This window comes from Eucyclogobius newberryi, unplaced genomic scaffold (assembly GCF_026437365.1).
Source record: "Eucyclogobius newberryi isolate DKJ021-1_F unplaced genomic scaffold, fEucNew1.0.hap1 SCAF_12, whole genome shotgun sequence".
NCBI classification, from domain to species: domain Eukaryota; kingdom Metazoa; phylum Chordata; class Actinopteri; order Gobiiformes; family Gobiidae; genus Eucyclogobius; species Eucyclogobius newberryi.
In genome coordinates this window covers 29,859,447-29,885,199 of record NW_027315746.1, presented here as the reverse complement: position 1 = coordinate 29,885,199, position 25,753 = coordinate 29,859,447, and the positions used below count along the sequence as shown (strand labels likewise).

Genomic DNA, 25,753 nt, shown 5'->3' with positions numbered 1-25,753 from the left:
TTGAGACAAGAATGTGACTGATCCCCACCTGAAAAGTTACATAGTGCACCTTTAAGCAGTTTTCAACATGAATGAACCTGTTTCTATTACTAAGCCGTTCAATATTGTGGTTTACAATGAACAAGATATAAAGTGAAGATCTACTTACTGTATGTTATAGTTCGATACTTAAGTAACTGAAACAATTTGTCTCCTTTAAAGTCTATAGGCCTTCACTACTTTACACATTCGGATTCAATTAAATTCAACTTATTTTTGTAACGCCCAAAATCACAACAGTAGTTTCCTCGAGGGGCGACAGTGAAAAATAGATTAAACAATGTTCATAGGGACTTGGCAGAATCCCAGAATCCCGTGACCTTAGACAAAGGTCCCAAGCTCCCTTGTCCTTAGACCCTCCTTCTCGGCCAGGAAAAAATACAAAACCTTTTTGGGAAAAAGTAGAAACCTGGAGGAGTTCCACAGTGAAGGAGAGATCCGACTCCTCAGACGGACAGGCGGACGCGAGATAGATAGTGGAGCTAGATCCACTCAGGAGGAGAACCAGTTCTTTGAGGCAGATGAAGAACCGTTCATATCGAGTAGAGACCGCTTCTCCTGGGAGTTGAGGAGCATCTGGGTCCACAGGTCTTCAATGTGCCTGTCCCACTCCCCGCGGGGAAGTAGGAGAAAAAGAAAAGCCAATGAACAGATTGCAATTGAAATTAAATATTAAATATTGTTTGATTGAATAAGTAGTCAGAAGCAGAGGATAGTGTTCAAGCTGCCATACTTCCCCAGCATAGTTGCTCCATGGGCAACGTAGCTGAAACTGTAGGTTTTTATTTCTGTTCCTAACTGGCCTGACCATAAGCGATGGTTCCATAAGAGGACCGTCTTAAGCCTGGTCTTAAATGAAGAGACTGTGTCGGCCTCTTTAACATCATAACACAGGAGCTTGGTGGCTAATCGCTCTATCTCCTACTGTGCTTTTAGAGACACTTGGGACCACTAGAAGGCCAGCATTTTGAGAGCGAAGAGCTCTGTTTAGATCACATGGTACTATAGCATCTTTGAGGTAGGATGAGGCCTTGTCATTTATGGCTTTGTAAGTCAGGAGTAGGATTTTAAATTTGATTTTAAACTCGACAGGGAGGCAGTGAAGAGACTCAAGCACCGGCGTAATGTACGTAATTCTTTTAGGGCTGTCTTGATCCTTGGAGGGCTGAATTGATCCTTAATTTCAGCCCTCCAATTTACTTCAACTAATCCAATTCAGTCCTAGCAGCCATTGTTTTAGTTTCATCTACATTCAATCCCAAGCTACAGTGTTCAAAAATCACTGCCAGGCCTGTACTAACCTGTGCATGCTGTTTCCTATGAGCCTTTTAAGACAACTTAAGGCCCCCAGTGACAAATGAGCGCCACACAGCACACAATCCCATCTGTCCGGAAACCCACAGAACGGAATGTACCCTGGTCCCTGTAATGTATTGCGCAACCGCGTATTATGTCCCTACTGCAATCCGTACCGGTACTTCCGGAGTTCCCGCACGTGTTGAATAAAAACAAGTCTGAAGACACTCTCGCCTCGTATCTGGCTCGGCTAAACTTAAAACATACTATACAAGTATATTACATGTTGTCAGAAAACTGTCAAGTACAGAAAGTACCTGCGTAGCCATGACGATGCAGTTTGACCATCCGAAAATAGACTGGGACGCAGCGGATTTATATCAAGAGTTCCAGAGGTTTCGGAGCCACGTTAGCTTCGTGTTCGACGGCCCTCTGTCTGCGCTGGAAGCCAAGCAGAAGGCAGGCTGGATCGGTACGTGGATTGGCGAACAAGGAAGAGAAGTCTACAAAACGCTCGAGTGGGCTGACGGCGAAAAAGATGACCCCGTCAAAGTCCTCGACAAGTTTTCCGGATATATCAGACCTCGAAAAAACAAGCGGATCGCCAGGCATCGTTTCAAACAGAGGAAACAAGGTGCAACCGAAACATTTGACCATTTTGTGAAGGATTTAAGACTGTTATTATTGGACTGTGAATATGCTGACTCAGACGACATGTTAATTGACGCTATTATCGCTGGCGTGAAAGAAAAACGTGTCCAAGAGCGGCTGCTTGACAAAGGTGAGGAGCTGACACTTGCTAAAGCCATAGAAATCCCCCAACAGTTCGAAATGTCACAAACGCAAATGAGAATTGTGAGAGAGGAGGATACACACGTCTCTGCAGTGTCAAGCAAACCAAAGTTTAATGCACAGAACAGGAAAGCATATAGTCACGTTCAGAAAAAACACACGCAACCAAGACAAAATGTGCAAAGCAAAACAAAGAATTGTCCGAAATGTGGAAAAGACCCTACACACAAATGGAACCAAGGTAAATGCCCAGCAAAAGGCTCCACGTGCTCATGCTGTCACAAACTAAACCACTGGGCTTCAGTCTGTCGCAGTCGCTCAGTGAGTGCAGTAAATGTTGAGTCAACAAATGACATGTATGAAGAAGAAATACTGGACATTAACTTGACAACAGATTTAGTTCCAGTAGCAACATCATCGTTCCTGACAACGTTCAACACTCCAATAGGAAGATACAGATGGCTGAGGCTCCCGTTTGGCATCAAATGTGCGCCTGAGATATTCCAACGCATCATGGACCAGATGCTGGAGGGAATTGATGGTGCTACTGGCATAATGGATGATATCCTTGTCGCAGCATCAACACTGAAAGAACATGACAGTATACTGAAGAAGGTTGTGGAGAGAGCCACAAGCTACAATTTGAGACTGAACTTTAATAAGTGCCACATTCGAAAGTCAGCTGTGCCTTATGTGGGACATTTGATAACAGCTGATGGACTGAAACCTGACCCAGCTAAAACTAAGGCTGTTAGGTGCATGCCGCCTCCTACAGACAAGGAAGGTGTCCGACGTTTCCTGGGATTTGTGACATATCTGTTAAAGTTTATTCCAAACCTCAGCGAAATCGACGCGCCACTGAGGCAACTCACGAAGAGTGATGTGGAGTTTGCATGGCAGCCAGCGCAACAGCAAGCGTTTGATAAGCTCAAGGATGTTTGTGCACATCACCCTGTACTTAAGTTCTATGATGTGTCAAAACCTGTGGAGATTTACTGTGACACAAGCAGCACTGGACTGGGAGCTGTGCTGGTTCAGGACGACCAGCCGGTGGCCTTCTCATCAAGATCAATGACTGATGCGGAGACGCGGTACGCGCAGATTGAGAAGGAAATGCTCTCCATCGTTCATGCCTGCACTAAGTTCCACCACTACATCTTTGGGAAACATGTCAGAGTATTCAACGACCACAAACCACTTGAGGACATTTATAAAAAAACGCTGCTGTCGACCCCAATGCGCTTACAAAGAATGAGATTGCGGCTACAGTGGTATGACATCACAGTTAAATACAGGAGAGGCAAAGACATGGAGCTACCAGACACGCTGTCACGAGCACAACTGTCCGACAAAACGCCAGAGGCAGGCTCCTTAGAGTGTGTCTCCATGATCAGCTTTCTGTCTGTGAGCAACGAGAAATATGCTGAGCTGCAAACACTTACTAAAAATGAATTGAGTCTTCTCCAACAGATCATTCAACAAGGCTGGCCGGACAACAGAAGAGATGTGCCCATCCCTGTGCAGCCCTACTGGGACTCAAGAAGTCAACTGGCTGTTACAGATAGCATCGTGTACAAAGGTATGCGTATTGTTGTTCCCCCCACCATGCAGAAACACATGTTAGGCCTGATACAACAGTCCCATTTGGGGATGGTGAAATGCAAACAGCGCGCACGTGAAGTGCTATATTGGCCAGGAATGAGTGCAGAGATTGAGAGCATGATCAGAAACTGCTCCAAATGTGCTGAAGTTCAAAACAAACTCCCAAAGCAACCGCTAATGCCAACTGAAACGCCCGAGTTACCATTTGAAGTTGTAGCTTCGGATTTGTTTGAGTTTGAGGAAAAGCAGTACGTGGTACTAGTGGACTATTATTCAAAATATATTGAAGCTGACCAGCTGAAAGATCAGCGCAGCCGCACTACCATCGGAGCGCTGAAAGCTCAGTTCAGCAGGCATGGCATTCCTACCATTTTGAGGACAATGGCCCACAGTACGCATCAGAGGAGTTCAAGGAGTTCTGTGAAAGTTATGGTATTCAGCACAAGACATCTTCACCATACACACCGCACTCCAATGGTGAGGCAGAGCGAGCAGTTCAAACAGTAAAGAGGCTGTGGAGCAAAGCGCCAGATAAACATCTTGCTCTGTTAGACTACAGAACAACTCCGCTCGAATCAGTTGGACTGTCACCTGCTCAGCTGCTCATGGGCAGGAGACCTCGCAACAAATTACCAACCACTACTCAAACCCATGAACTATGATTCCTGCAAAACAAAACATCTACTGGACAAGACAAAGTGCACCCAGAAACTCTACCACGACAGGAGAGCAGCACGTCCCCGTCCAGATCTACGACCTGGAGATGAGGTCAGGATGGCTCCACATCCTGGCAGCCAGAAATGGTCCCCGGCAGTCGTCGTTCAGCCACACAGTGCTCCACGCTCCTACATCGTAGACCGTGGAGGCAAGTTGTTTCGTCGTACCAGCCAACATCTCCGTACCAGCACCGCAACTGCCAACCGGTCACGTCACATCACACCTGATGAAGAGCCCTGGTGTGAACCACCGGAGAGAACACCAGCAGCGAAGGAGCAGCAATGTGCTTCCCTTCCAGAGCTGCCTTCTACACCCTCCGTGTGTAGCCCCCAGCGCTCACAAACTGAAACAGGTGAACAATATCGAACCAGACGGGGCAGAGTGGTGAAACCGCCGGATAAACTGAACTTATAGTCAGGGCGTACACAAACGCCAAAGCGGAAGTGATGTGCTGGCAACCTCTCCTTCCTAGTTAGTTATTGTTATTATTGTTAGTATTGATCTTAAAAAAAAAGAAGATAAAAAAAAAAAAAGGTATTTGTGAAATGCCATATTTTTGCTGTTAATATGTGCATATGGAAAGAAAAGAACAATTTGATATATATGTATATATTGAAAGAAAAGTTTATTTCAATGTCCTATGTAAAATGTTACACGGATGACTGTTCTTTTAAACTGTTTATTTTATTTAAAGGGGCATGGTATGTATTGCGCAACCGCGTATTATATCCCTACTGCAATCCGTACCGGTACTTCCGGAGTTCCCTCACGTGTTGAATAAAAACAAGTCTGAAGACACTCTCGCCTCGTATCTGGCCCGGCTAAACTTAAAACATACTATACAAGTATATTACAGTCCCCTTTAAGAGGATGCAAAGACAGCTCTGTACTGCGCTTTTGTACAGTGGATGGCTTGAGCAGCTGTAGACGCTCTGTGTGGTGAAGAGTCTCTTGAGGTGCAGTGTATATGTTTGAACTTCTCCCATGTCCTCGGACCTTGGACTGAATTATGCACACTGTAAACTGTACTTCTACTTTGTTTGTGCTTGGAAATGGGGCATGCAGTTAGGTTGTCCTGTTTATCCCAGGCTTATGTCTGGCTAAAATAACATTTGGAGCTTTTTCTTTTTTTGTTGTTGTATTGTGGATGTCCTAATGTATGTTTTATGCCCTAAAATACATATTCTTAGCTTGGGGAATTGCTGTTAGCTCGCAGCATTTGTGTTGTGATTGCTGTTTTGTGGATGTTGTGATGACAGTTGCTGTTTGGGGCTGTTGGAACATTGAGCTACTAGTTGCTTCGCTGTTAACCTCGATTGTGGGTTCCGAAGTAGGGCTGCAACTAACGATCATTTTGATAATCGATTATTCTTTCGATTAATCAACAAGTTGTTTAGATCACAAAAGTCACAAGATCAAAATCTATTTTTTTTTTCCATTTGAGCCAGTCGAAGCAGAATTGAAGCTGAGGATCCTGGTGGAGAACATTTATAGACAAAAGAGTGTTTTAATCAAATTCACTAAGTCCACACATCTTCTGTGTCATTTACATGCCATTGTGGCTCAGTCTGAGTCATAAAACTTTTCTCAGCTCATGTCATGTTTTTTTAACCTATGTATAGACCAGTGAACGATTATTTGATTACTAAATGACTTGACTATTTCATTTATCGATTAGTTGAGATTAATTGATTCACTTGTTGCAGCCCTATTTCAAAGTAGGCCGTGGCTGCAGAGCCCGGCGCGGTCAAATAGCCCAGCAGTTTCAGGAGCCGCGGCATGGCCATATAGCCTCATGGCTAACCCTAACCTCAACCCTAACCTTAACCCTAACCTCAACCCTAACCCGACCCTGACCCTGACCCTAACCCGGCGCGGTCAAATAGCCCAGCAGTTTCAGGAGCCGCGGCACAAAATAGCCTAGCAGTTTCGGCTGCGCGCCGCGGCTTTGTAGACACTCCCTTCAAAGTAACCATTCATCCCACATTCTTTGCATGTAGCCCCTCTGCCTAGGGCTACTGGAGTAGTAGCAATCAAACAGAGCCTTGTTTACGCATCTCGCCCCCCCGTCTTGATCTTGTATTGTATTTTCCATCCAGGTGGCTCTGGTTCCTCAGCCCCTGACACAAACCTTGTGTGGCCAGTGGGTTAGGGTTAATGCTCGCTACTGAGAGAGTTTTTTAGCATTTCAAAACAATTACTGCCACAACGATGTATTGAAGCTTCAAAGCAACAAAAAGACGAAATGTAGGTTCAACCCCGAAAAATATTACGTCTTTTCAGCTTCAACCCATTTTGAGATGATCCCTTATTTGATGATGTTTTTTTAATATAATAATGGGTAGGCTTTATAAGATTTTTACCATAGACCATTATTCATTCAGTCCACACACTGGTAAACTACTGTAACCACACTTTAGAATTTCAGCATATTCTCTATATTTTACAACTATGTTTTATTCATTGCAGTTATACAACATAGAACTGGCAGTCTGGCAGTCTCTTTAATACTCTTCCAATGTCAGATTTTTTTTTCAAAGGCAGCCAAACTTGTGCATTCAGACTGGTTACAAAGGCATTTGTGAGAACTGGATTGTTTCCCCCACAATCTGTTTGTTATAAGACTTTAACAGACATCTGCAATATTTTATTATTTTTATTGCTCTCTTATAAAAGCGGATTGGACTGTCTCCGAGGGTTTTTGGTTTGTTTGGTTTTTGGCTAAGCGGACTTGACTTTTCACACATGATTCAAATACTTTATGACCCTAATAGGGGAAATGAATTAGGGATGGGCGACATGTTGGTTCCATTCTTGGTATTGGTGATATCGAAGGGTTATCCAAGATATAAGAATCTGTCAGATATGGAAAATTTAGCCAATATTTTGCACTGATATTTTTGCAAAAAAAATATTTTATATCCAGATGAATACAGTTATTATTTTTATAAAAGGGAAGCCTTGCTATAGACAATAAAAAATAAAATAAAAAGCATCTGTAAATTGAATAACAGATGATATAACCTGTTAGAGGTTGGAACAATTTTGGCTGTGAATCTTTAATTCAATGATTTTATAAGAATTTGCTCTTTTTTTAAGGTGACTTACTATGACACATCAACCTGCATATTTAAATTAGAAATTCTATCAAAGTTTAAACCATTTCCATGCCAAACAGGTTGTGATTTCCCCTTGTACTGTGTGTTCTGGGTGGTGCTGCTTGTGAATCATCAGTGCTGAGGAGAAGTGGAGACAGCACGGTGCCTTCAGAGGTCAGAAACAGTGCCAGAACACTGTCCAGCTTTCGGTTTCAAGGGAAGAATTAATGAGGCCTTTTGAGGTCTCTTGGACACAATTCTATTTACTAGTTTATACCTCAATATTAAAATGTTCAATCTGTGTAAGATTTCAGTCAAAACTAAACTGGAATAAAGGCCTTAATTTCATCGTTCATTTCACCTTTAAAAACATGCAAATGCAATACAAATTAAATAGTAAATTATAATGATGCTTATTAATAGATGCTTTGTGAACTACACTTATCAGTTGTATGGGTTATAAAAACATACGGGACATTTCTGACTTAAACTGCTCACGTCAAGTTGAATTTGAGTGTTTACAACTAGCGTAAAGGGCACATATACAATATTGATTTTTAGGAGCTTTTAACCGTAACATTGTTCCCTCAATTAAAAAAAAACATACCTGGAGTTGTCTTTGGTTGTTATTCACGCTTATTTGATGAATCCTATTTAGTAACTCCTCTCCCTCTAAGCTTCAGAAAATACAGAAAGCACACCAAATTTCCCATTTTGTGCTATCAGCTTTGAGATCTTCTGTGCTGTTTTTAAGTCCATGGCATAAATCATCACCAGACTCATTCTGAGCATTTCTGCCTTAGGTCACATTACAACTGCATGTTGACATTAGTTGGGAGAAAACTAGTTTTTTTTAGCTTCCCTTTGTAATTCTCCAATTTATTTTCTCAGAATCAATTCTTTAATTGAGTACCTAGTTGTGATGCTACTTTTAAATATCAATAAGTATCTGTGTATTGATATTATTCGACAAACCTCATTCATATTTGGTAACTTTTAACCCCAAGTACCACCTAAGAAAATGCTTGATTCCCGAGTACCATAGAACTAGAAATGGTCTAAAATGGGACTAGACCATATTTAAAGTAGTTCTAAATGAAGACTGCCACAAAAACATGTCAAAATAAACAAAAGCTGCAGAGGTGGCTTTTCTATCTCCCATTGGTAGTAAAAAGATTTTAGCCTGGCATGTAAACGACCCCCGGTGACCCTTGAAGTTGCTCTTAAGGGAACAGCGTGTGTCTTTGAATGTATCACAGGGGCCCAATTTGTGCATGGGAAACGGGTCTAATTAGCAAGAGGCTCGCTGCAGGGGCCAAAAGTGCAACCTCTGCCAATCTCCGGGGCGGCTACCAATCGTCCCTTCTTAAATATCACACTCCCAAAACGGAAAATAGATTGTGAGCATTTAAGTTCAGTAAAAACAGATGCTCTGGACACTCCCCAGGCAGAGGAAATATGCACGGAGGTCATTTAAACTAACTGAATTCAACGTGGGAGTCAACTCCAGATTTGGAAAAGAAGATATTGTGGCCTGAATGTGTTGAACAGCTTTGAAATGTGTGAGAATCAGACTAGATTCATTGTATTTTGCATTAAAGCCATTTTTATCGGTGGCAGAGAGTTTGACACACTTAACTCCCAATAAGAAGGGCCCAGGTTGGAATGTTTTACAGTATGACCTACATTCTAAAGATTGGTACCGTTCCATTCATTAGCTCCAATCCATTTTCAGTGGGAGAGTTAGTGTAAGCCTCCTTCACAAATGATGAAAAACCAGGGCTCTTTCTTGCAACTGATGATCACTCAATCACACATGAGTTACACCAGAGCAGAGTTAGAAAACATTAACACGTGTAACACTGTTAGTGATTAGTTATGTTGGAAACAAATGTCCCAAAAATATACACTTTTATTTTGTGAAACATCACAAAACCTGCAAACTTATGAAACTGGTGTTGGAAGTTAGATATTGACTCGTATTATTGCTTGTTGTAAAATGTAACAAACATAAACATCAACCATTTTTCTGCGCTGGCTACAAACTCCAACATTACTGTTTTATTTCGCTGCCTCATTAAAGATGGGGTGCCTGATTTTCAAACTGTGAAATGAGAAAGTAGAAAATCTAACTAATTCGTTCCTTGTGCATGGCTTTAGAACTGCTTTTTCAGTGGGTGAAGTGAAGCTTGCCTGGACCATCCAAGCACAGCCAATCAGAGCACTGTTTTCAGCTCTTACTTCCTGTTTGGAAAGAAGTAAAATACTTTATTATTGGCTGCAGTCAGCGCATAGTGGTCTACTTTTGGCTCAAAGTGTTTTTTACAATATACACTAAAAAATACACAAAAATGTATTAGATAGAATGTTTACATCAGTGCCAGGCTAATCTAGACACATCACCCCTTAAAGGGTTTATATTATCTCATGGCACAAGCAGATATAACACCTGTCACCAGAAAAGAGTTTAACTGAAGTTATCTTAAAGAACATGAAAATCTGATCTTTTCTTTATGTACACAATCAGTAATCACCTCTGACACTTATGACGTCACAGTTTATGCCCTAGTGTCAGGTGAAATCTGCTCATCATTAATGATGGTTAGGAATATCTCAAGAGTAGCTCAGCTTTGAACCACTCTATGTCCTGTAGTGTAAGTCCAGTCTTTGAGAAAATCACTTTTTGTGTCTGTCTGAGGACTTAGTGGTTCCACACTGTGTCCGTCATCTCCACCCCTCCACCACCTGTTCAGGTCCAAGACTCTTAAGACCAGTTTATCTGTGATCATCGGGACAAATCCTCACTTTTAATCAAATAGACAAAGGCAGTAATAAAGCCTTACATTTGTTTTCAGCCTTACAAGTTTGATAAACCTCTCAACACACTGAACACTCATTCTCTCCGTACAGGTAAAAGCTACTATCTTAGTCACATCTGGGTCATACACACCACATTCATACTGAGAAAGGACGGCATGCACTGATTCAAGTTTGTATTAAACTGTCAACTACTGTTACTGAAAATGTAATATGGATTTTCTTGGTTCTTTTTTGTCACCATAGCTGCCCAAGGACTGATTGAAAGAAACAGGGCTGACAATATGCAACATCGGCCTCTAGCTTTTTGTTTTGGTTTTGGTTTTTAATTGCTTTTTGTGCCCATAGTGTAAACCTTTTTTTATTTTTTTTATTTTTTCCCCGCAAACCTCCCTCTTCCCATTTCCTGCCCCTTTCCACCATTGTGAATAAAAATCATGATAAATTAAGATGATAGTAAGATCAAATCAGGCAAGTCCCCATGAATTGTGTGTGCTAAACACCCGCCCACACGGGTATGAGCATGAAGGTATGAAGTGTTTTTCCAAAGGACACAATGAACAGGATTAGAACTGACAAGCTTTCTGTAACAGGACTGTTCTACCCCCTTAGCCCCTGTTGCTCTTTTATCCTGTATCATGTTCTGACTGGAAAGACATCCATCGTAAAGGCCTGCAGAACCACCGGCTGGCTATTTCCTGCATTATTTGCTGAAACATTATAATACTGTTGAATACACCGCTGCCTTGGTTTGAAGGATGAGACTCGAGCTGCAGAGCTTGACATCATGGACCTTTGTCTGATTTTGTTACAGAATCATCTTGTCCTTGTGCCAGAGTGTTGATATCAGCACAAACTTTAGCCCACATCCGGCTCCTGTGTGGACCTGCTGCGTACAGGCCCGGCTCTACAGGGGGCAGAAGGGGGCATTACAACCTCATTTAAAAGGTTAAATAATGACTCTTCATGAGGAAAGTATTGTCTTTTCACCTCTTTGGAACTGGGATTTACCAGTCAGTCAGTTTGGTCTGGACCCACCGCTGTGACTAATGTGACTAATGTTAATCATTTACAGGATTTGCGCTTTTACTGTACAATACAATAACACCAGCTACACTTTAACTATGTTATTGTTCTGCTGGTGTAATACATGACTCATTGTTGTTTACTGTTTTACACAATACCAGCACTAAAGTAGATTTGCCTTGTAGTAAAAATAATCTGAGCTTTGAATTAAACAAAATTTCCTTGCAAGTCAAATTATCTATATTTGTGAGCCACAAACTCATGAGAATTCGTGTTATACAGCTCCCACGGCCTGTTTTAGCAGAAATCTAATTTGCAGCCAGTGAAGTTCTTTGTGCTTTTGTGGAAGGAAGATTTCTGCGCTTTGCTCTTAACTGGATTGAAACCGCAATGAATATCAGTTTACTTACAGAGGTTGAGTAGAGTAAAAATAGTGATAGTGAATCAAAAAAGTGTAGAGAACCGAAAGCATCCAAAGCACATTGTATTTGTGATGCTTTGATTTTGTCCACAAAGAGCTCCTGTTTGCTATTTGCAGATCCCATTAGTGTTTTATACTTGTAGAGGTCTAAATGCAAGGAATAGGGACTTCAAATGAAAGAAAGAAAGAAAGAAAAATAATCTGATAAAGGCTATTGCCAAAATGTAATCATAAAAAACAAAGTTTGGAATCTGCCACTTAAGTGGAGTGCAATTTTTATTCTCTCAACTGAATTTACTTAACGACTGTGGTGCCTGGTTAAAATGACTGCTCTGGCTTTAAATGCAAAGTTACCACTGTCATAACTCTGGTTATTTTTCTGCACAAGAAATGTTTGACACAAGTTCACCTTCTTGCCTTACTAATAAGCCCATAACCTATGACGAGAAGGCTGTTTTTATTTATATACTATCTCTTTTAATGATGTTTTACTACTCTGATAATGTGTTTGTTGTTTTTAAACCCTGAAGCACTTTGCTATCAAATGTGTGTTGAAATAAGATGTACTATTATTAAGACAAGAAGTGAAATTTTATGTAAATGTCTACAAGATATGCTACAACTGCATGAAGAAATAAATGTAGGATGCCAACTGTCGAGTTTACAGCAAAGACCCCGTCCTTTTTGTGAATATCCATAGTGGGAGCAGCAACCAACCTCTTCTTGCTTGCTCTACCTTTAATGATTATTCTAGAAATGGGGCGTCATGACGATCTATGATACATACAGTTTGTACATTACAATGTGTCTGAGCCTCCTCATGTTTGTGTCCGTGCACCTGTTGTTTGTGCTGGGAACAGTGCAGCAGGAGATTGTGAGTATTGTAGGCGCAGTGGGGGGCAGTTCTTGAGGTGCTGACCTTCACAGACTGGAGCCCGGCTGCTTATGTTCCCTGTCCAAGCTGTGTTTGTGTACCCCTATTACATGAAACATATACAGGCCAGTGCTGTGTTTGTGCAGTACAACAGGCTCAAGCTCCCAGTCAATATGTTTTATCATGGTTCAGATAATACGCACTGCACTGCACTGGAATATATTATCACAACCTCAATAATAAGAATGGCCGCAATTTTATGTTATCTTTATTATTAATTTCAGCTTAAAAGAGGTGCTCTTTTTGGTGCTTTTCCTGGAGTTTCCACAGTAAGACATTGTACTTGTATGAATTCAATCACAGGTGTTTTTATTACTCAAAATACCTTAATCTCATTTATTAAACTTAATAAGCAATAAACTTAAGCAATTCTTACTTAAAGTGTATTTACGGACAAAACAAAAACATCCAAAAGCTTCCTCTTAAATGCTCACGTCTCATCTCTTTGAGCTCAGAACACATAGTTGTCGGTGGATTTAGAACCTTTACTATAAAAGTGGATGTATGGCAGTACCAATACTGTACAATAATGTGAAGGAAAAACAACAGTTTGGGTGCAAGGCCAGGAAGTGTACTTTAAACCACTCCACCACCGGCGAGTACAAAGTGTAATCTTGACCAGTGTTTCTCAAAGTGTGGTACTCATACTGCTGCATCGGTTTAATGCAAAGAAAAGAAGCCCCAAGTCTCATACTGATCTCTTAGAAACATTTATTTGTCTCCACCTTTAGTCACCTGTACACTGAAAACTATGTTCTGCCAAATCCCGGTTATGACAGTATTCTGGATATGATGTGCTCAGAGAAACCAGGACACTCATGGACCTCTTTACATGCACAATCAAAATATTTTGGATATTTAGAGTGCTAACTATGGCACAAATATGGAAGGGAGCTGAATATGTCACCAACTTTGCTAACTTATGACTTGATAGTAATTTCCCAACAGCCAAAGTGCAAGCTAGATTTAAATAAGACCATTGGGCCAAATAGCTCAGTCACAACTTCAGGAAAAGTCATTTTTAATAGTGGAAAAATATGTCAAATACGAAAAATACAGTCTCTCCTTCCAAATGTGTTTCTTTAGTTTGCCCTAACCATAACCCAAAAAAAGCAGGATATTTAAAAAACCCACTCATAACCAGGGTATTCAAGTGCATGTAAACGCACTCATTAAAACAGAATAGCAGACACTCACGTGCATTCAAAAGTATTACATTGTAACTCATTTTAAACAATATCATGAACGCAAGTAATTATTGAAATGTCACTCTAAAATAAAGCTCATCTCAGCAGCAGAACGTGGTGTGCAGGCTTCTTCGGCTGGTACAGTCCTGGTTTTGTTCTACTCAAGATCTGGTTTTCACATTTGGGGTTTTGTTGTGTTATCCCACTTTATTTCTTTGTCAAGCCTGCTTCAGTCTTAACCCTAACCCTGGTGCTCGAGAAGCTGAAAATGGTGGTGGGACTTGGTGTGAAAAGTTTGAGGAACATATTTATTCATATGTAAACTGGAGATTGAAGTTGAATTCACTTGTTTAAACCACAATTCATGATTTTGAATTTTTAAACTATTATTACAATTATGTGGTTGGAATTATACTCAATTACAAATACATGTTTAAAATCTACTGAACAAAGTACTCAATTACAGTAATGTGAGTATTTTCTAACTGTACTTGGGTTTTTTGCTTCATTTAAAAACAAAAAAGCAATGATCCTATGAATAATACGGACAACTTAATTAGCAAGGACCACACCACCACAAAGATGTGTAAATAACAGTTATTTATAGATGTGAGATGGTGATCCATGGCAGCTCGGACTGCAGGCCAAGGGAAGAGTTCCTTAGGAGACTGAATGCTGAATGAAATATTACAAGGGTAGGGAGCCCCGGTCAAGAGAACAGAGTCCACCGGTCAAGAGAATAGAGTCCACCGGTCAAGAGAACAGAGTCCACCGGTCAAGAGAACAGAGTCCACCGGTCAAGAGAACAGAGTCCACCGGTGACTGAGGCGTTAGGCTGGTATAAGAAGGCTTCTGGGTAATAAAGGTGTGGTCCTCAGTTAATAACATCTTAACTACATTTGTACATGGAGCAGTTTGAGAAGAAGGCTTTGAGCTCCTTTTCAGGCTCCACTGCAAGTCTTTGGAATGTGAATGACACATTTGTGAAGATCACGAAACTTGGCCGTTCTTGATTGTTCCATCAGAGGAGAGGACGAGAAATTCCAGATTGAAGTATAAAGGAAACCTACACACACTGATCAGTACCTGCTCTAACTGTAATCATCCACTACAGCACAAGCTGAGGGTGAGCAGGACATTACAACACAGAGCTCAAGAACTGCCCACCAGCTCAAAGTATAAAAAACTCGTCCAGCATGCCCTCTCAACCTGTGGTTACCCTGCTTGGGCTCTAAACAAAGCTAAGAGAGCCAAAAAGCATGACAAAAGGGACAAAATTGGACCAGAACCAAGAAGAAGGCGTCTCGATCCCTTTTGTGATACATTAAAGTTTATTTTAAACCGGGCAACACTTTAAGACAAACACTGGTTCATCCTAAAGACAAGATGCCTACTCAAAAACAGAGCAATATAGTTTATTCTATCCAATGCAGTGAGGAAAGTTGTAACGAGCTGTACAAAGGTGAGACTAAACAGACACTACACAAGAGGCTTTATCAACACAGAAGGCATGCAAATTCAGGGCTACAGAGTGCCGTGCAGCTTCATCTTAAAGCCACAAACCACTCAATTGAAGACAGTGAGGTGAATGTTCTAAGCAGGGAGAAGACATGATTTTTCAAAAAGAGTTAACGAGGCCATTTCTGTAAAAAGGAAAAAAGAAAAAGAAAAAAAATAATCATTCTTTAAACAGAAATAGAGATTTAAGGTTCAACTTACTGGTGGTGTACAATAGCATTTTGAGACCATGGTCAGGAAACAGCTCAGGTCATTCAGAAGCTAATCAGGTACTCCTCAGCGATCAGGGAGCTGCAGCCAGCAATATGGATTTTTATGACCCAAAACAGGACAGTTAGGATAACAAAGAAGATTTGTTATAGGTGAAACTTAGGCAGTGTAAATAAACAAGGCCATTATCAGTAGGTTCTTCCCGGTAAGCAGGGCTTACACAGTGTCCAGATGATTACAACTGAACCTTTTTGAATCTTTTACTCTACTCGATGTGTGCTGCTGTCCACCTTAGCCCAGGTCCCCCTTGGAAAAAAAGATTTCAATCTCAGTGGGTTTTAACCTGGTTAAATAAACTTTAATAAATATATTTATGTAGCCTCTGCAAGTATTCCAGTCAATAAGGCAAACTGTTAGAGGTCTATTTGAACACTGTAACACATTAACCCATAAATGTACCCTGGACCATGGGTTTGATCATCGTGTGCATCCTTTACAAATCCTTTTTAAACCAGTCGTAAATACAGTATAGATAAAGGTTAAATATATGTGCTTTTTCTCCCTAAGGAGCCCTGCAATTCACTTGAGAGCACGAAGGCTAACCTACATGGGAATGACTTTGAGTAACCCCAGCTTGGCATCCACTTCGGGCCCCTCTGGAAATGTGTGGACCATGGCCCGGGACTGCGTGTAAATCTCCCCCCCTGGAGGCACCCTGACCCCTGGCTCCACATCCTGTCACCCCCCTCGTCCCAGCACCAGCATGGGGTCTGATTTCGGAACATGTGCAGACCGGGCCACTGGGTTCGGGATCAAAAATAGACCCGTCCGATCCCATGCACTGTGGTGATACTCTTGTGTGCAATGTGTTTCCCATACAGTTTATGCTTCACTGTAGAGTTGAGTTATGGATGTTATTGCACAAGCCTTTGCTGTCAGCGCTCCCCAGCTACAATATATCACATGAATAAATCACTTCTATATGGTCAAACATATGTAGAAGCACCTTATGTGACTCTTTTCTCTGTCCAGCAGCCTCTATTTAAGTACAGTACAGTAAGTTTGGATTGGTATCTTTTCTATTAAAGGGGCATATGTAAAATTATGTTATGAGCAAAAAATGAATAGGCGAGTGTATCGGAGGATCCCTTTGTAAGAATGGAGATGTAAGTAGTTGTGGACAGGTGTTATTCAAGGCAAAATGACATGGAGACAGGACAAAATGCAGTCCTAAAGGCCAGAGACACTGCGTTACCTGAAGGTAAAAGTGCTTTATTTTGACTTCGTGCCTTCGTGTATCAACATGCAGTGTCTTCTTCAGGGCAAAGGGGAAAGGTTACACCAGCTGTGGAATTTAAAGACCCTGAGTTATGTGACCTTCACCAAATCTTAGCATATCTGCCCCAAAAAAATCAAATAGGCCATAATTAAAAACTGGAGCATTATATCCTGTGATTCTTTGTCCTTTTTCTTCCCTGAGCCGCCCACCTTCTCTTTTAAGAGTCCACCTTCTCTCAGAGACAAACTGGTGAAGTGACAAACCATTGCCATTTTTCCAAAAACCTCCCGGTACATTCCGATGTGGTTCCTGCAAATATTGTACACAGATTAAAAGACCCACAACTTTTTATGGATTCAAAACTCAAAAGAATGTATCACTTTCACACTTTTGCTAATTGCAATTCCACATTTGTTCTCCACAGAATAGACAGTGAATGACGTGAAGCTTTTCTGAACCAGAATTACTTTATTCATTCCCAAAGAAGAAATTATTTACATAATTTTTAACCATGTTATAATATGATTGGCTTATCAAAGTTGTACTTTGATTGACTCATACATGTTTGAGTTAATCCTGTATTGACCTAACCCTATATTTTCCCACATGCCAGCATTTAGCTGTGATTATTGATTATTATGAAAAATAACTCTTGGTTAAACACATAGGATTCAAAAAGTTCTGTAGTAATTCTTCAAAACACTTGAAAATCAGCTGCTTGTTGCAGTGAAATGGCTTTTCAGTTCTGCAGTTTTCAACAGGAAGTCATCGGAGCTGTTTCTATTACTAAGTCATTCTATAGTGATTTTATAATAAACAAACTGTTGTAATTTAATACAGAAAAAAACATATATCTTCTTAATAATAATACATTTGTTTTATATAGGGCTAATGTACTATAGCCACAGCTGTCCCGGGGCAGACGATGGAAGTGAGGCGGCCAATCTGCACCATCAGCCCCTCAAACCACAACCACTCACTCATTCACACACACCACATTCAGAGTGGGAAAGGTGGGTGACGTGTCTTACCCATTGACACAACTACCTAACCTCCAGGCTTGTAGTTAAATGCAGGGTGGGCTCTAGGCATTCAGGCTGTTAGGGGCGTCTCCTGCTGGAGGGCATGCAAATTCTACCTCTAAAAAACGATTTGGTATATTTCTAATGTTTATATTAAAAAAGCATGGGACCGAAACTAGTTTATAGATTAATTACAACAAATTGAATATTGCGATAACTATTTCAGTAATTGAATAATCATTATTTGGACTATGTATACAGGCACCAGAACATTCCCTGTACTGAGAAGAGTTTTTTTGAACCAGACAGAGCAGGAATTATATTAACTTGTCTGTTGACGGTGTATTGACTTTAAAAACAAAGAGGAGCATCATGGACTACCGCAAGCTGTGTGTTGGGGACTGAGCTGAAAATGGATATGGACTAAATGTGTGGAAAAAAATAAAAAAACAGCTACTCTGACTGTTTATAGTATAACATTGTCAAAAGCTCAAAAGTCAGTTATGCAAAATAATATGCCCTTTATTTGTCAAGTACAATTTTATGGCATCTTTAAGATAAGATAAGATAATCCTTTATTGTCCCACATGGGGAAATTTCATTGATGCAACGCAGGTAGATACAGAGGTAGATACAGAAGAAAAGAACAGATCACTTATAGGAAGTTTGAAAAACACTCTCAGTAGAAGATCTCTTATAATAAACAAAAACTCCCATAGACAAAACCTCCCATTTCCCAACAAGGGATGGAGGGGAAAAATATTAAAGATAAAAATAAATAAATACATAAATACCATTGCATGTGATCACGACAGTAATTGCACATGAATATGTGTCACGACGGCACATGGATTGCACATGAATTTCACAGTAATTGCACATATGACGGAATTGCACATGGTTAGGTCAGTATTGCGAGTGTTCAGGACTAACAGTGTTTGTTATAAAGTCTGACACTGAAGCTGCTCTCCAGAGGACAGAGTGTCCTGCAGGGGGTGACACTCATGGTCCAGCATAGATGTGAGTTTAGCCAGGACCCTTCTGTCCCCCACCTCCTGCACCGAGTCCAGAGCACAGCCCAGGACGGGGCTTTGTCCAGCTTCTTCCCCTCCCTCTCTGTGATGCTGCTGCTCCAGCAGGCCACACCGTACAGGAGGGCTGATGCCACCACAGAGTCGTAGAAGGTCTTCAGGAGTGGCCCTGTCACTCCAAAAGACCTGAGTCTCCTCAGGAGGTAGAGCCGACTCTGGCTCTTCCTGTACAGTGCGTCTGTGTTATGAGTCCAGTCCAGTTTGTGGTTCAGATGAACACCCAGGTACTTGTATGAGTCCACTCTCTCAATGTCCCGTCCCTGGATGTTCACTGGTGAGGTGTGTGGGGTGGCGTCTGCGGAAATCCACCACCATCTCCTTGGTCTTCCCCGCGTTGATGAGGAAGTGGTTCCGCTGACACCAGTCCACAAAGTCCTGCGCCAGTCCTCTGTACTCCGCATCATCGTCGTCTGTGATGAGTCCGATGATGGCAGAGTCGTCAGAGAACTTCTGCAGGACATGTCATGTCATGTCTGAAGTCTGCAGTGTAAAGGGTGAAGAGAAAGGGCGCGAGGATAGTGCCCTGGGGCGCCCCCACACTGCAGGTCCAAGTGTCAGACACACAGTCCCGGGCTCTCACAAACTGGGGTCGGTCTGTGAGGTAGTCCAGGATCCACTCTGCCAGGTCATACCCCACACCAGCCGTCTCCAGCTTGTCCCTCAGGAGCAGCGGCTGGATGGGGTTGAAGGCGCTGGAAAGATCGAAAGATGGAAAGATTTTACTACTCAACATAAATGTACTGTGTAGCCTGTGTTGTCTCGTGATAACTGCAGCATCTTATGTAAGTACTGGGTATGTCCTTGAGTACAGCTGTTTTGAATGTCTCATAGTCCATAACACAGTCAGACATGAAGAGTGTTTTCACTGCTCCGACCTTCCAGCTCCAGACAAACACGACGATGAGGCGGCCTTGGGACAAGTGTATTTATACACTTGTTTTCAGAAGAAGAAGAGCCGTCTTGAAATGTTGAATACATGGTAAATAGTCTTATCAGCACTCTTGACACGATAAGCAAAGGCGGGAGAAAGAATGTCATTATTGCTTTTATATTTTGATCTCATGCTTGAGAAATATAATCAAACCCACTGAAAAAATGAATGTGGGTTGTATTTTATGTTTGTCAAAAGGCAAATCTCTGGGTTTACTGGTCAAGCTACGCGGGAGGAGCTCTAAGTAGAGCCGCTGCTCCTCCATGTGGAGAATAGCCAGTTTAAGTGGCTCGGGCTTCTGCTGGGTCACTATTGGTAAATTAATACATTCATCACATAGTGTTGAAACTCTTTAAAATCTACATTGGTTTGACATTGGACTAATGAAAAATGATAAGATGTGTGATGAACGTTTTCTGACTACAGTGTGATAAATGTATTTACCAGTAGTGACCCAGCAGCTTATCGGGTTGTTCCTTGACTCTTGTGTTTACTTTTTATATTGTTTTGGCTAGTGTAACTCTATGAATGTTCTGCAACAATAGATTTTCTCTCTGCTACAAAGATCAAATATTACTTGTTCAAAACAATTACTCTTTTCAGCAGCGTATCATTTTCTCCCTGCACCTAAATTATACAACTCCTGCTCTTGGATCAAGCCTGGATCAGTTTGGGATGTTTTCATAATGAAAAAGTGTCTAATTGTGGGTTTGGTGTGAGTTGGTGTGGGCGTACAGTGCAGTGATTCCCTCCAGGTTTGGCCTCGGAATGTTAACACGCTCACATTATACAGCTTTGCACACGCCACAAACAGAGATGAAAAGGTCACTGTTTTTGAATGCTCTAGAACACTGTAATATGCATTCCATTTTTTATTTTTTTTATTTGGTCAGGACAGTGCATGTTAATGAACATACATGAAAGACATGATGTAAACACGCTGGATTAGCTATGGGCTAATTTTCATCCGTTGTCCCGCATTCACTCTCACAACACACTCATTCATACACATGTTTTTAGAGGTAGGGGAAATGCAGACATGGGGAGAACATGCAAACTCGAGACGGATGAATCAGCTGAGAAACGATCCCAGAAAAAAAATATAGATCTGTAAACGTCTGATTTATTTGAAGTTAAATAAACTGCACTGTTTCCAAGACACTGCATGGTGCAAATTGTATTTTCCTGAACTATGAGAAAAAGGTCAAGACAGCCTTGAACATTTACAGTGCAATTCTGCAAGTTCTTCCACTTCTGGAAATCACATTGATGTTTAAATAATTTATTTGTTTGTTATTGCAACAAAAAAGTATTTGAACACCTGTAATCAGCAGGAATTCTGACTCTCAAAGACCAGTTAGTCTGCCTTTAAAAAGTCCACCTCTACTCCACTTATTCATTTAAATTAGTAGCAGCTGTTTTAGCACATTAGCTGCATAAAGACACCTGTCCAGCCCACAATCAGTCAAGACTCCAACTACTGCCATGGGCAAGACCAAAGAGCTGTCAAAAGACACCAGAGACAACATTGTACACCTCCACAAGGCTGGAAAGGGCCACAGGGCAATTGGCAAGCAGCTTGGTGGAAAAGATCAACTGATGGAACAATTGTTAGAAAATGTAAGAGGATAAAGTTGACTGTCAATCTCCCTTTGGACTGGGGCTCCATGCAAGAGCTCACCTCGTGGGGTATCAGTGAGAAGGTTTCTCTGCTTAAGCCAGCACATGTCCAGGCCCATCTGAAGTTTGCCAATGACCATCTGGATGATCCAGAGAAGCCATGGGAGAAATTCATGGGGTCAGCTGAGACCAAAAAATAACTTTTTGGTATAAACTCCACTCGCTGTGTTTGGGAGAAGAAGGATGGGTATCATCCCAAGAACGCCATCTCTACTGTGAAGCATGGGGGGGAACATTATGTATTGCGAGATTTTGGGCAACAACCTCTTTCCCTCAGTCAGAGCATTGAAGATGGGCTGTGGCTGGGTCTTCCAACATTACAATGACCTGAAGGACACAGCCAGGATAACCAAGGAGTGGCTCTGTAAGAAGCATTTCAAGATTCTGGAGTGACCTAGTCAGTCTCCTGACCTAAATCCAATGGAAAATCTTTGGAGGGATCTGAAACTCCGTATTGCTCAGTGACAGCCCTGACCTTTGGGATTTTTCCTTCTCTCATCAGTGACAAATAAATGCATAACAAATGGGGGTGGAAAAAAAGTTGTCACATTTTACATGTATGTATGATGCAATTTCAAGTGAAAATATTAAGAATACACTACACTGATTTATTCTTGGCTTGGTGTGTGTGTGTGTGTGTGTGGGTGTGTGTGGGTGTGGGTGTGTGGTGTAAGGTGAGCTCGCCCTCAGGTCACAGTCACTGGATGGTGGAACTCTCCCCTCTGTCACTCAGACTCCAGTACCAGCAGCAGATAAATATGTTTACAACCGGTCGGTGCCAGCTCAGAGAAAGACATCCAGGAGGCGTGTCTGGGTGAGGTACTTCTGGGTGCTCGGGTTTCAATTTTCAAACATGCCCAATAGTGGTAAATCCTCCAGCCAGGTACAGACTAAAATCCTGTTTTAGACTTGGAGTTGTCTTGAGTATAAAAAAATATTTTATAAACCTGATTCATACTTGACCTGGGGGAGGAGCTTCCTCTGGCTTGTTTCCATGAAAATGTTTTTCCTGTAACTATTCCACAGTATAGCATAAAATTAATCTGTCTTTAAGTAACAAACCACAGGAAATTATACAAAAGTTGTGTCTTTCCATATGCTTATAATGGGAAAGAAAACATGTCACTCTAAAGGCACTTCAAAATACTGTAGGCAAGTAAAATGTATGTGAAGCAAGTACTACACTTTTTCAAATATTTACTCAAACACATCTTACTTGCAGGACCCATTTCACATGAAACAAAAACTGGCACACAGTTCAACATCTTCTCTATCAGCATAAATAGACTGAAGTTATTTTTTTCACAATAGCTTCAGAAAGCGGTGCCATTATTTAAATCCCAAAGATGTGATTGTTTTCAGTTGAAAGGACTTTGAGTCACAAGATTAATATAAAAAGTTTGTGGAGCAAATCCCTAAGAAATAATGATCAGGTTAAACATTTGTGGGTCATAAATTGGAATATTTTGTTCAAAAAAAGCTAATCTCCCGTTATAAAGGCTCCATCATAATTATGACATCAGATTCTAGAACATGAACACAACCTGTCACAGTGGCTCAAGATTTAAAAAACAAAACAACCAACAGTAAAGGGAAAATATAGCCGCAAGCGGCAATGATCGGCCCTCGCCACGCCGCCGCTGCCACGCCGCAAGAGGAGGGGGCGCTAACGCGCCCCAATTGTCCTTTTATTACGCCTACTGCTGAATCTGTGACGCTGTCACATCTTCTCCCCTTTGTTTTACCATCAAAAAGCAATTTTATTTTGAATTCTTGGCAAAATGTGCGGCTTTGCCGCACAGAGACCGTGACTCTTTGAATAAAAATGTGGATAACTTTTGATGGTCCACCCCTGAAGATGAGTCTCACCAAATTTCAGGTTAATATGTCTAACGCCCTAAGAGGAGTTTGTGAAAGTCTAAAGTGTAAACATGTTCTGGCGATTTCCCCATTGGAATAACATGGAAGGTTTCGGTCATCGTTACGGCAAAGCCATAACAATTATGACATGGGTCTCATTGACTTTTTTGATGGGGATGCCAAAATTGAGTTGTGTGTCAAATTTCATATAATTTTGCAAAACTAAATATTTAACCTCCATATAAAATCTGTAGGGGGCGCTGTGGCTCCAAATTAATTTATTTCACTTCAAGTAGGTTTAGGGCAAAGAGTTTAACAACTGATTCTAATTTGACGCAATTCGGACTTTAGTAGCATTTTCACCAAATTTCAGCTTTTTAGGGCCAACGCCCTGGGAGGAGTTCGTAAAAGTACGACGTTTGGAAAAACTCCGAAGTCATGTTTAGCCATTTTTGAAGCAATATGGCCGACATTTGGTTGGGCGGACGGCGTTGCCGTAATAATATTTTTTACTTCTCTTGTCACCATCTACCTCTGCGCCAAATTTCATGATTCTACGATCAGATTTTTTTTGGGTCATTTCCCATCTCTCAATGCATTTTTGGTACATTTGGGGGCGCTGACGCGCCAATTTTTTTTATTTTAGAAAAGGGAAATAGCCAGAATGTAGAGAGGCACGATTTTTAGAGGTGTGCAAATTTTTGTGACTTTTCGTCAATGTTCACAGGGTGAAAAATAGGGGGGTTGGTCCCGAGAAGAAAGAAAGAAAGAAAGAATAATATTCCGATGCGAAAACAATGTTTCCCATTTTTCAAATATCATAAACTATACATTTTGGTGTGGGTCCCTGGTCACTGACGGGTACTTTCGTTAATTTTGAGTGGGCTCCGCCCACTTTGTGTTTTTGGCCCTCTAAACAGTAATAATGTTCAATTTTTGCATTACATGCTTATATGCACGGAACATGCAAGAGATGGGGAACGTATTCGTGAGGTACTTAGCGCAAATGAGTGCTTTATATGGGGATGACGACCACTTTGCGGTCGTCATCTCAATGTAAAGTGCTCGTTTAGTGCGCACTTTTGCACGGGCTTCGCCCGTTTACAACGGTAATGTTCCATTTTCCTACTACTAATTAGTATGCACGGGGCGTGCATGAGTGGAGGAGTGCGTTAGTGAGTGTTTGGAAGTGGGCGAGCGCTTCGCGCTCGATTTCGTGCGCACTACGTGCGCACTTTCGCACCCGTGCTTCGCACGGCCTTACGAGATTAATAGGCCTCTCGCCAGCTTGTGGCGCTCGGGCCTAATAATGTGGCCAGACCAATCTATGTCCCCAACTGTTTTACATTTAAGAAAAACTGTCAAATTTGGAAAGTCAAACAAGTCATTTGTTGATTTACCCTGAACTAGTGCAAAGACCACATGACCTGCTTTATTGTTCAAACAGCTCAGCCTGGAATCCAGCATAACACCTCTGACTAAACACCTTACACTAACAAGTACTCATGTAGCAAAGGGATTACTATATTTGGTTGTTGCAATTCATGTTTCAACACTATTTGCATAACTGCCAGGATATTTTTGAACCTTCTTAAGGAAATATACTTTCAATCAAATTGATCTGACTGCGATAGTCTAGAAAGCAATCAGATTGAAGGCAGCAGAATCGACTAAAGCGTAAAAATTTCAATATCCATGTGGCATTACAATCAAATGAGGGAAGAGATGAATACGGGGGAACTTAAAGAGGCAAAAAGGGGAACAATATATTAGTACAGTTCTTGGTACTTTTTATATTGTAGGTCTGATTTGATTGAAATGTAGAGCTCCCCTGCCATCTGGTGGACAACTGCTTGTACAGCGCTGCACTTTGAGTCATTGGTTTTTATGGCATCAAACCAACGACCAAGTGCACAAGATACAGAAGCTGTACGTCTCGAGGGCTCTGGGACGAGCGGGTCGGATCACAGCCGACCCTTTTCACCCTGGACATGAACTATTTGAGCTACTGCCATCAGCTACAGTCCAGCCGGACCAGAAACTCCGTAAGAACTGTTTCTTTCTGCCATTGGACTCATGAACACTTAAAACGCCTGTCACTTTGTCATTTTAATCACTCACTGCACTGTTCAATTTCTGTACTAATCCATAAATTCAACTGTACAGTTTGTGTACGTCATAAATTTATTTCTATCCTATGGCAGATTTTAAGTTTTTCTTTTATAGAGGTGGT

General features: G+C 41.3%; 1 protein-coding gene across 1 annotated transcript in view; it reads right to left on the bottom strand.

The window, feature by feature from the left end:
- The window catches only part of angptl4 (angiopoietin-like 4), a 128,741-nt gene that overhangs the window by 24,103 nt on the left and 78,885 nt on the right, over positions 1 to 25,753 (bottom strand). The gene's annotated exons all lie outside the window — the stretch shown is intronic.